An 11398-nucleotide genomic window follows, 5' to 3' on the forward strand; every position below is an offset into this window, starting at 1 on the left:
CGCTTTCAAGGAGCAGGACTCTAACCCGGAAGCTTATAAGAAATCCCACTGTACTCTCAGACGAACAATCAAACAGGCAAAGTGTCAATACAGGACTAAGATCGAATTGTACTACACCGGCTCCGACGCTCGTCAGATGTGGCAGGGCTTGCAAACCATTAGACTACAAAGGGAAGCACAGCTGAGAGCTGCCCAGTGACACGAGCCTACAAGACGAGCTAAACCATGTCAATGCTCGCTTCGAGGAAAATAACACTGAAACATGCATGAGCTCACCAGCTGTTCTGGAAGACTGTGTGATCACGCTCTCCGCAGCCGATGTGAGTAAGACCTTTAACTTCTTTGGAATAGGGGGCAGCATTTTCACTTTTGGATGAAAAGCGTGCCCAGAGTAAACTGCCTCCACCTCAGTCCCAGATGCTAATATATGCATATTATTATTAGTATTGGATAGAAAACACTCTGAAGTTTCTAAAACTGTTTGAATGTTGTCTGTGTATAACAGAATTCATATGGCAGATAAAAACCTGAGAAAAAATCCAAACAGGAGGTGGGAAATCTGAGGTTTGTAGTTTTTGAACTCAGCCCCTATCGAATACACAGTGGGATATGGGTATAGATGTCAACCATCTTTAGAATGTTGTTTCAGGCTTCTACTGTGAAGGGGGGCCGGATGAGAGGGGATTGAGTCAGAGGTCTGGCAGCAGCCTCGATCTCAGTCACGTGCATTTACATGAGAGGTAGCTCTCGTTCCATTGCTTTTCTACAGACAATGGAATTCTCCGGTTGGAATATTATTGAACATATTGTAATATAACTTTTCATCCGACGTTCGGCTGGACCTGAACACGCGTTTGAATTTGTTTACCAAATGCCCTAACAAAATAAGCTATTTGGACATAAATTATGAACTTTATCGAACAAATAATTTTATTGTGGAACTGGGATTCCTGGGAGTGCATTCTGATGAAGATCATCAAAGGTAAGTGAATATTTATAATGCTATTTCTGACTAATGTTGATGACACAATATGGTTGATATCTTTTTGGCTGCTTTGTTGTCTGAACGCTGTACTCAGATTATTCCATGGTTTGCTTTTTCCGTAAAGTTTTGAAATCTGACACAGCGGTTGCATTAAGGAGAAGTGTATCTAAAGTTCCATGCATAACACTTGAATTTTCATCAACATTTATAATGAGTATTTCTGTGAATTGATGTGGCTCTCTGCAAAATCACTGCATGTTTTGGAACTACTGAATGTAATGCGCCAATGTAAAATGAGATTTTTGGATGTAAATATGCACTTTATCGAACAAAACATACAATTATTTGTTTAACATGAAGTTCTATGAGTGTCATCTGGTGAAGATCATCAAAGGTTAGTGATTAATTTTATCTCTATTTGCGCTTTTTGTGACTCCTTCCTTTGGCTGGAAAAATGGCTGGGTTTATCTGTGACTTGGTGGTGACCTAACATAGGTCACGGGGTTCCGCTTGACAGGTTAAACAGGTCAACATTCACATGGTCGCAGGGCCAGACGGATTACCAAGACAGTGGCAAGCGTCTTCACTGACATTTTCAATCGCTCCCTGTCCGAGTCTGTAATCCCAACATGTTTTAAGCAGACCACCATAGTGCCTGTGCCCAAGAACACGAAGGTAACCTGCCTAAATGACTACCGACCCATATCACTCACGTCTGTAGCCATGAAGTGCTGTGAAAGGCTGGTCATGGCTCACATAAACACCATTGTCCCAGAAACCCTAGACCCACTCCAATTTGCATACCGCGCCAACAGATCCACAGATGATGCAATCCCTATTGCACTCCACACTGCCCTTTCCCAACTGGACAAAAGGATGACCTATGTGAGAATGCTATTCATTGACTACAGCTCAGCATTCAACACCATAATGCCCTCAAAGCTCATCACTAAGTTAAGGACTCTGGGACTAAACACCTTCCTCTGCACCTGGATCTTGGACTTCCTGACGGTCCGCCCCCAGGTGGTACGGGTAGGTAACAACACATCTGACATGCTGATCCTCAACACAGGGGCCCCTCAGGGGTGTGTGCTCAGTCCCCTCCTGTACTCCCTGTTCACTCATGACTGCACGGCCAGGCACGACTCGACCACCATCATTAAATTTGCCGATGATACAACAGTGATAGGCCTGATCACCGACAACGACGAGACAGCCTATAAGGAGGAGGTCAGAGACCTGGCCTTGTGGTGCCAGGACAACAACCTCTCCACATGATCAAGATAAAGGAGATGATTGTGGACTACAGGAAAGTGGTGTCAGGCGGTGTCAGAGGAAGACCGTAAAATTGTCAGATTCCAGCCACCCTAGTCAGACTATTCTCTGCTGCCGCACGGCAAGCGGTACCGGAGCTCCAAGTCTAGGTCCAAGAGGCTTCTTAACAGCTTCTACCTCCACAAGGAATGAGGAAGAGCTCGGTTTTGTTTGGAAAGTTTGTTGTTTAAAAGTATATTGGAATGTTCTTGGTTGCTACCTAGCTTCTTATGTTGGATCCCGCGACGTAGTTGGCATCAGTTGCTGGGACTGCTTGTATCTTTCCAGTGATCCTGCCGACCAAGGACCGGTCTGAGGAGCTATTTGGCATCGCAGCTAGCCTAGCTGCTAGCTAGCTGGACATCAAGCTAGCGAGTCAAGTGTTATTGAAGTGTTGTGGTTGCAGGTTCACTTGGCACATCGAAACCTTTTCTTTTGGGGTATTGCTATAGGCCACCATGTGCCAACAGTCTGTATCTAAATAATATGTGTGAAATGCTTGATAGTGTATGTGATGTAAACAGAGGTCTACTTTCTTGGGGACCTGAATATTGACTGGTTTTCATCAAGCTGTCCGCTCAAGAGGAAGCTTCTTACTGTTACCAGTGCCTGGTTCAGGTTATTAATCAACCTACCAGGGTGTTTACAAACAATACAGGAACAAGATCATTCACATATATCGATCACATCTTTACTAATGCTGTCAAACTTTGTTCTAAAGCTATATCTGTATCCATTGGATGCAGTGATCACAATATAGTGGCTATATCCAGGAAAGCCAAAGTTCCAACAGCTGGGCCTAAAATAGTGTATAAGAGATCATACAAAAGATTTTGCTGTGACTCTTATGTGGATGATGTTAAAAATATTTGTTGGTCTGATGTGATTAAGGAGGAGCATCCAGATGCTGCGCTTGATGAATTTATGAAATTGCTTCTTCCAATTATTGATAAACCTATACCTGTTAAGAAACTGACTGTTAGAACTGTTAAAGCTCTACTCTATCTTTCATCGAATCAGATGGCTTATTCATCATCATCTAATGTTTCCAATTATTTTAATGATTATTTCATTGGCAAAGTGGGCAAACAATTATATTCATGCATGAAAAAACAAATAATGAAAGAAAATCAGTGCATTTTTTTTTTACAGTTAGTGTGGGAGAGGTGGGGACCATCCTATCTGTCATATTTTTTATCTCAGCCTAGAGGAAAGTCTTTGTCCTCAGGCCTGGAGGGAAACCAAAGTAATTCCGCTACCCAAGAGTGGTAAAGCGGCCTTTACTGGTTCTAACAGCAGACCTATAAGCTTGCTGCCGGCTCTTAGCAAACTGTTGGAATTGTTTTAATGTTTTAACCAAATACATTGCTATTTTTCTGTAAACAAATTAACAAAAGACTTCCAGCATGTTTATAGAGAAGAGCACTCAACATGTACTGCACTGACACAAATGACTGATGACTGGTTGAAAGAAATTGATAATAAGAAGATTGTGGGAGCTGTACTGTTAGATTTCAGTGCAGCTGTTGATATTATTGACCATAACCTGTTGTTGAAAAAATGCGAGTGCAATGGCTTTTCAACCTCTGCCAAATCATGGATTCAGAGCTATCTATCTAATAGAACTCAAAATGGTTTTCTTTAATGGAAGCGTCTCTAATGTCAAACATGTAAAGTGTGGTGTACCGCAGGGCACCTCTCTAGGTCCTCTACTCTTTTCTATTTTTACCAATGACCTGCCACTGGCATTAAACAAAGCATGTGTGTCCATGTATGCTGATGATTCAACCATATACGCATCAGCAACCACAGCTAATTAAGTCACTGAAACCCTTAACAAAGAGTTGCAGTCTGTTTTGGAATGGGTGGCCAGTAATAAACTGGTCCTGAACATCTCTAAAACTAAGAGCATTGTATTTGGTACAAATCATTCCTTAAGTGCTCGACCTCAGCTGAATCTGGTAATGAATGGTGTGGCGGTTGAACAAGTTGAGGAGACTAAATTACTTGGCGTTACCTTAGATTCTAAACTGTCATGGTCAAAACATATAGATTCAATGGTTGCAAAGATGGCTAGAGGTCTAGCCTAAATAAAGAGATGCTCTTGCTTTTTTTGACAGCTGGCCCAGGACAGAGCGGCACGTTTTGCTCTTAATTGTAATCGGAAGGCTGATATAAATACTATGCATGCCAGTCTCTCTTGGCTAAGAGTTGAGGAGAGACTGACTGCATCACTTCTTATTTTTATAAGATACATTGTGTTAAATCCCAAATTGTTTGCATAGTCAACTTACACACAGCCATGAAACAAACACTAATGCCACCAGGGTTCATTTCATAGTCCCCAAATCCAGAACAAATTCAAGGAAATGTGCAGTATTATATAGAGCCCTTATTGCATGGAACTTCCTTCCATGTCATATTGCTCAAATAAACTGCAAACCTGGTTTCAAAAAACAGATAAAGCAACATCTCACTGGACAACACCTCTCCCCTATTTGACCTAGATAGTTTGTGTGTATGCATTGATATGTAGGCTATGTATGCCTTTTTAAAAATGTATGTAGTTATGTCCTTGAGCTGTTCTTGTCTAATAATGTTCTGTATTATGTCTTATGTTTTGTATGGACCCCAGGAAGAGTAGCTGCTGTTTTTGGGATCCTAATAAAATACCAAGCCATAAAACCCCTGAACATCTAATCAAATGGCTACCCAGGCTATTTGCATTGCCCCCCACCCCTATTTTACGCCGCTGCTACTCCGTTATTAACTATGCATAGTCACTTTAATAACTCTACTGACATGTACATATTACCTCAATTACCTGGACTATGCGGGGCCGCCGCACATTGACTCTGTACCGGTACACCCTGTATATAGATTCGCTATTGTTATTTTACTGCTGCTCTTTAACTACTTGTAACTTATTTCTTATTCATATTTTTTATACTGCATTGTTGGTTAGTGGCTTGTAATTATGCATTGCATTGCACCTGTTGTATTCAGCGCATGTGACTAATAACATTTGATTTTAGTTAGGAAGGACAGCTTTCTTTTTTTTTTTTTTTACCCATCTACCAATAGGTTCCCTTCTTTACGAGGCATTGGAAATCATATTAAACACTATTGCACACAGTGAGTCCACACAACCTATTTTGTGACTTGTTAATCAAATTTCTACTCCTGAACTTATTTATGCTTGCCATAACAAAAGGGTTGAATACTTATTTACTCAATACATTTCATATTTTTCATTTGTAAACACATAATTGCACTTTGCCATAAAGGGGTATTGTGTGTATGCCAGTGACACACAATCTAAATGTAATCCATGTTAAATTCAGGCTGTAACACAACAAAATGTGGAAAAGGTCAAGGGGTGTGAATATTTTCTGCAGGCAGTATATACACTGCATTCAGGAAAGTGTTCAGACCCATTGTAAGGCTCCGGGTGTCGTGGGTGTGGAGTCAAATGCAGGAGACAGAGAGTTCAATGCTGTGCGTCTTTTAATAGCACCAACGCACCACAGGGTGCTCACAAAAGTTACGTTCCCAAACACAGGGAATCAAAAATGTACAATGGAAAAAATCACGACCAGGCACTAACACGTACCTCTTACAACAGAGCCGAAGGTTACATTGAAATAATCCAGCACAACAACCAGGCGGGCCGGCTGTCTAATAAAGACAAATTAATTAAACATAAACAGGTGCTACCACTAAACATACAAGGAGGGGGAGGAAAGACAATCAGTGGCAGCTAATAGGCCGGTGACGACGACCGCCGAGCGCCACCCGCCCGGGAAGGGGAAACACCCTCGGTCGGACTCGTGACATCCATTTGACTTTTGACACATTTTGTTACGTTACAGCCTTACTCTAAAATTGAGGATTTTTATTTATTTAATATGTCTACACACAATACCCCATAATGAGAAAGAAAATGTGCAATTCTTTGCAAATTAAACAAGCACCTTATTTACATAAGTATAAAGACCCTTTGCTATTAGACTTAAAATTGAGCTCAGGTGCATCAGGTTTCCATTGATCATCCTTGAGATGTTTCTACAACTTGGAGTCCACCTGTGGAAAATGAAAATGATTGGACATGATTTGGAAAGGCCCACACCCATCTGTATAAGATCCCACAGTTGACAGTGCATTTCAGAGCAAAAACCAAGCCATGAGGCTGATGGAATTGTACCTAGAGCTCCGAGACAGGATTGTGTTGAGGCACAGAACTTGTGAAGGGTACCAAAACATTTTTGCAGCATTGAAGGTCCCCAAGAACAGTCACCTCCATCATTCCACCAATCAGGCCTTTATGGTAGACTGGCCAGACGGAAGCCACTCTTTAGTAAAAAGGCACATGACAACCCACTTGGAGTTTGCCAAAAGGCACCTAAAGGAGACTCAGATCATGAGAAACAAGATTCTCTGGTCTGATGAAATTAAGATGGTACTCTTTGGCCTGAATGCTAAGCGTCACATCTGGACGAAACGTAGAACAATTCCTAAGGTGAAGCATGGTGGTGGCAGCATCATGCTGTGGGGATGTTTTTCAGCGGCAGGGACTGGGAGACTGGTCTGGTCACAATCAAGGGAAAGATGAACGGAGCAAAGTACAACGAGATCCTTGATGAAAACCTGCTCCAGAGCGTTCAGGATCTCAGACTGGGGCGACTGTTCACCTTCCACAGGACAACGACCATAAGCACACAGCCTAGACAACACAGGAGTGGCTTCTGGACAAGTCTCAATGTCCTTGAGTGGCTCAGCCAGAGCCCGGACTTGAACCCGATCTAACATCTCGGGAGAGACCTGAAAATAGCTGTGCAGCGACACTCCCCATCCAACCTGACAGATCTTGAGAGGATCTGCAGGGAAGAATGAGATAATCAGACAGAACAACTAGCCTACATCAGAAACCGGCAGTGTTTTTTTAAAGATGGATCCCTAAATACAGGTGTGCCAAGTTTGTAGCGTCATACACAATAAGACTCAAGGCTGTGTGTATATATATATATATATATAGTTGAAGTCGGAAGTTTACATACACCTTAGCCAAATACATTTCAACTCAGTTTTTCACAATTCCTGACATTTAATCCTAGTAAGAATTCCCTGTTTTAGGTCAGTTAGGATCAACACTTTATTTTAAGAATGTGAAATGCCAGAATGATAGTAGAGAACAACTTATTTCAGCTTTTATTTCTTTCATCACATTCCCAGTGGGTCAGAAGTTTACATACACTCAATTAGTATTTGGTAGCATTGCCTTTAAATTGTTTAACTTAACACAAGCCTCCCACAATAAGTTGGGTGAATTTTGGCCCATTCCTCCTGACAGAGCTGGTGTAACTGAGTCAAGTTTGTAGGCCTCCTTGCTCGCACACGATTTTTCAGTTCTGCCCACGAATTTTTGATAGGCTTGAGGTCAGGGCTTTGTGATGGCCACTCCAATACCTTGACTTTGTTGTCCTTAAGCCATTTTGACACAACTTTGGAAGTATGCTTGGGGTCATTGTCCATTTGGAAGACCCATTTGTGACCAAGCTTTAACTTCCTGACTGATGTCTTGAGATGTTGCTTTAATATATCCACATCATTTTCCTTCCTCATGCTGCCATCCATTTTGTGAAGTGCTTCAGTCCCTCCTGCAGCAAAGCATCCCCACAGCATGATGCTGCCACCCCCTTGCTTCACGGTTGGGATGGTGTTCTTTGGCTTGCAAGTCTCCCCCTTTTTCCTCCAAACATAACAATGGTCATTTTGGCCAACAGTTCTATTTTTTGTTTCATCAGACCAGAGGACATTTCTCAAAAAAGTATGATCTTTGTCCCTATGTGCAGTTGCAAACCGTAGTCTGGCTTTTTTTATGGTGGTTTTGGAGCAGTGGCTTCTTCCTTGCTGAGCGGCCTTTCAGGTTGTCAATATAGGACTCGTTTTACTTGGACATAAATACTTTTGTACCTGTTTTCTCCAGCATCTTCACAAGGTCCTTTGCTGCTGTTCTGGGATTGATTTGCACTTTTCGCACAAAATACGTTCATCTCTAGGAGACGGAACACGTCTCCTTCCTGAGCGGTATGGCGGCTGCATGGTCCCATGGCGTTTATGCTTGCGTACTATTGTTCAGAAAGATGAACGTGGTACCTTCAGGCATTTGTAAATTGCTCCCAAGGATGAACCAGACTTGTGGAGTTCTACAATTGTTTTTCTGAGGTCTTGGCTGATTTATTTTGATTTTCCCATGATGTCAAGCAAAGAGGCACTGAGTTTGAAGGTAGGCCTTGAAATACATCCACGGGTACACCTCCAATTGACATAAATGATGTCAATTAGCCTATTAGAAGCTTGTAAAGCCATGACATCATTTTCTGGAATTTTTCAAGCTGTTTAAAGGCACAGTCAACTTAGTGTATGTAAACTTCTGACCCACAGACATTGTGATACAGTGAAATAATTTGTCTGCAAACAATTGTTGGAAAAATTCCTTGTCATGCACAAAGTAGATGTCCTAACCGACTTGCCAAAACTATAGTTTAACAAGAAATTTGTTGAGTGGTTGACTTCAATTGAATATACAGTGCCTTGCGAAAGTATTCGGCCCCCTTGAACTTTGCGACCTTTTGCCACATTTCAGGCTTCAAACATAAAGATATAAAACTGTATTTTTTTGTGAAGAATCAACAACAAGTGGGACACAATCATGTAGTGGAACGACATTTATTGGATATTTCAAACTTTTTTAACAAATCAAAAACTGAAAAATTGGGCGTGCAAAATTATTCAGCCCCCTTAAGTTAATACCCTGTAGCGCCACCTTTTGCTGCGATTACAGCTGTAAGTCGCTTGGGGTATGTCTCTATCAGTTTTGCACATCGAGAGACTGACATTTTTTCCCATTCCTCCTTGCAAAACAGCTCGAGCTCAGTGAGGTTGGATGGAGAGCATTTGTGAACAGCAGTTTTCAGTTCTTTCCACAGATTCTCGATTGGATTCAGGTCTGGACTTTGACTTGGCCATTCTAACACCTGGATATGTTTATTTTTGAACCATTCCATTGTAGATTTTGCTTTATGTTTTGGATCATTGTTCATGTTGGAAGACAAATCTCCGTCCCAGTCTCAGGTCTTTTGCAGACTCCATCAGGTTTTCTTCCAGAATGGTCCTGTATTTGGCTCCATCCATCTTCCCATCAATTTTAACCATCTTCCCCGTCCCTGCTGAAGAAAAGCAGGCCCAAACCATGGTGCTGCCACCACCATGTTTGACAGTGAGGATGGTGTGTTCAGGTTGATGAGCTGTATTGCTTTTACGCCAAACATAACGTTTTGCATTGTTGCCAAAAAGTTCCATTTTGGTTTCATCTGACCAGAGCACCTTCTTCCACATGTTTGGTGTGTCTCCCAGGTGGCTTGTGGCAAACTTTAACCAACACTTTTTATGGATATCTTTAAGAAATGGCTTTCGTCTTGCCACTCTTCCATGAAGGCCAGATTTGTGCAATATACGACTGATTGTTGTCCTATGGACAGAGTCTCCCACCTCAGCTGTAGATCTCTGCAGTTCATCCAGAGTGATCATGGGCCTCTTGGCTGCATCTCTGATCAGTCTTCTCCTTGTATGAGCTGAAAGTTTAGAGGGACGGCCAGGTCTTGGTAGATTTGCAGTGGTATGATACTCCTTCCATTTCAATATTATCGCTTGCACAGTGCTCCTTGGGATGTTTAAAGCTTGGGAAATCTTTTTGTATCCAAATCCGGCTTTAAACTTCTTCACAACAGTATCTCGGACCTGCCTGGTGTGTTCCTTGTTCTTCATGATGCTCTCTGCGCTTTTAACGGACCTCTGAGACTATCACAGTGCAGGTGCATTTATACAGAGACTTGATTACACACAGGTGGATTGTATTTATCATCATTAGTCATTTAGGTCAACATTGGATCATTCAGAGATCCTCACTGAACTTCTGGAGAGAGTTTGCTGCACTGAAAGTAAAGGGGCTGAATAATTTTGCACGCCCAATTTTTCAGTTTTTGATTTGTTAAAAAAGTTTGAAATATCCAATAAATGTCGTTCCACTTCATGATTGTGTCCCACTTGTTGTTGATTCTTCACAAAAAAATACAGTTTTATATCTTTATGTTTGAAGCCTGAAATGTGGCAAAAGGTCGCAAAGTTCAAGGGGGCCGAATACATTCGCAAGGCACTGTATATATATATATTTGCTTGCAAAAGAAAAACACGTTTTTTGTTTGTCATTATGGAATATTGTGTGTAGGTTGATCAGGGGGGGGGGGGGGCAAACAATATAATACATTTTAGAATAAGACTGTAATGTAACAAAATGTGGAAAAAATGTGGAAAAGTAAAAGGGTCTGTATATTTTCAGGATACTCTGTATATAGTTCAATATCTTTTCTGCATTCTTTCTATCTGGTTTTGGTCATTTAAAGTTGAGACTGTTTTTCCAATTGGAAGCTGGGGATGATTAAGCCATGATGGTATGCGGGTCAGATTGGAAATTTAGCCAGGATACCAGGGTTAGCACCCCTACGATAAGTGCCATGGGATCTTTAGTGACCACAGAGTCAGGACACCCGTTTAACATCCCATCCAAAAGACAGCACCCTGCACAGGGCAATGACCCCAATCACTGCCCTGGGGCATTGGGATATTTGTTTTTAGACCAGAGGAAAGAGTGCCTCCTACTGGCACTCCAACACCACTTCCAGCAGCATCTGGTCTCCCATCCAGGACCAACCCTGCTTAACTTCAGAGGCAAGCCAGCAGTGGGATGCAGGGTTGTATGCTGCTGGCAGTCATTACAATAACGCTAGTTAGCGTATGCACTTGAAACTACCTCTGACTTCCTTCATACTGGACGCGGGGACATAAAATGTATATCCATGATGGTATTCTGTTGCAGCCTGCGATATTCATGAAATTCTTATTTTTCACACACAAAAAAATCCCAACAATTTTTTTTCTCCCAAAAGATAATATTACAAAAAATTGCAGACCCCTTGGAGTACCTCCGCAGACCCCCAGGTTGAAAACCCCTGATCTAGCATAATTTTGCAACCATTAGCA

The 11398-nt window shown here is 41.8% G+C and overlaps 1 protein-coding gene across 3 annotated transcripts in view; it reads left to right on the forward strand.

Annotated features, from left to right (window-relative positions):
* ttll5 (tubulin tyrosine ligase-like family, member 5) overlaps positions 1-11398 on the forward strand; it is a 96231-nt gene that overhangs the window by 82114 nt on the left and 2719 nt on the right. The window lies entirely within an intron of this gene.

This window comes from Oncorhynchus mykiss, chromosome 19 (genome assembly GCF_057628025.1).
Source record: "Oncorhynchus mykiss isolate SJ-2025 chromosome 19, ASM5762802v1, whole genome shotgun sequence".
Classification (NCBI taxonomy): Eukaryota; Metazoa; Chordata; class Actinopteri; order Salmoniformes; family Salmonidae; genus Oncorhynchus; species Oncorhynchus mykiss.